Source organism: Buceros rhinoceros, unplaced genomic scaffold, assembly GCF_000710305.1.
Source record: "Buceros rhinoceros silvestris isolate BGI_N320 unplaced genomic scaffold, ASM71030v1 scaffold16754, whole genome shotgun sequence".
Classification (NCBI taxonomy): Eukaryota; Metazoa; Chordata; class Aves; order Bucerotiformes; family Bucerotidae; genus Buceros; species Buceros rhinoceros.
In genome coordinates, this window is record NW_010408973.1 from 17,117 (window position 1) to 18,077 (window position 961).

Below are 961 nucleotides of genomic sequence, written 5' to 3' on the forward strand. Positions count from 1 at the left end.
TTTCCCTATACATTGACATCTCTCTTTCTAAAGAGGTTATGGCCTGAAGCGTAGGAGTGCTGTAACTATGAAACAGTGAAAAAGAGACTGTCCTTTCTCTCCGGCTAATGCACCCAGGTTCAGACAATTCAGCTCTGAAGCAGTACAGATGCTAGAGGTCAGCCACAAAAAGCTTGCAGTGAATCACTGCTGGGGAGACATAGTTTCATCTCAGCACTGAAATGAGCAGCAGGAGCGATGAAAAGGGAGTGGGAAAGTGAGGAGACACAGCTGAGTTTTGGGAAGTCCTAAAATAACGGTGGAGAAAAGTCTTACATGTTCCCCTCCCAGATGGGAGCTGTGTTTTGACTGCCTGTCTTCTGGAAGTTACTGGCTTTTTTCCTAAATCTGTTAGGAAAGGTGATGAGTGAAAGTAAGAGGAATGAGGAGAGAGCCACCATCAGAGCCTTTTTGTCTTCAGAACAAGTCCTTTTCATTGTAAGGATCAATGTTCCATACTTTCATTTGCATGGTGTGAAGCCATTATGAGATGCAAAAGACTGCAAAGAACAGCATCTGAAATGAGCTATTATCAACCCTTACAAGATAGATGGAGCTCCTCTTTCAACAGCCTGCTAGGCTGAGGTGGGGGAGGGTGTTATTCCAGGGAAGTGAAGATGAAACACTAAAAACTGAACTGGAAGAAACAATCCTGCCCTTGTGCCCAAAGGTAGGATTTGTAAAGCAAATCTGTCACCTTGAGAACATTATAGATCCCTATAACTCCATCTGTCAGTATATCCTTCCCTTCTAACCCATCTACAAAGAGTTCACTAGTCTTTTATTCCTTGAGATATCCTTCAGAGGAGTGATCTTTTCCACATATCCCAACAGCCTGTGAAAATATACCCCACATTTTTTGCTCTGTGTATGTTCCTACACAAATTATGCTGACCAACTATCTCGATGGATTATTTTCCTC

The 961-nt window shown here is 42.8% G+C and overlaps 1 protein-coding gene across 2 annotated transcripts in view; it reads right to left on the bottom strand.

Annotated features, from left to right (window-relative positions):
* Window positions 1-961, bottom strand: part of TAGLN3 (transgelin 3) — an 11,321-nt gene that overhangs the window by 7,381 nt on the left and 2,979 nt on the right. The window lies entirely within an intron of this gene.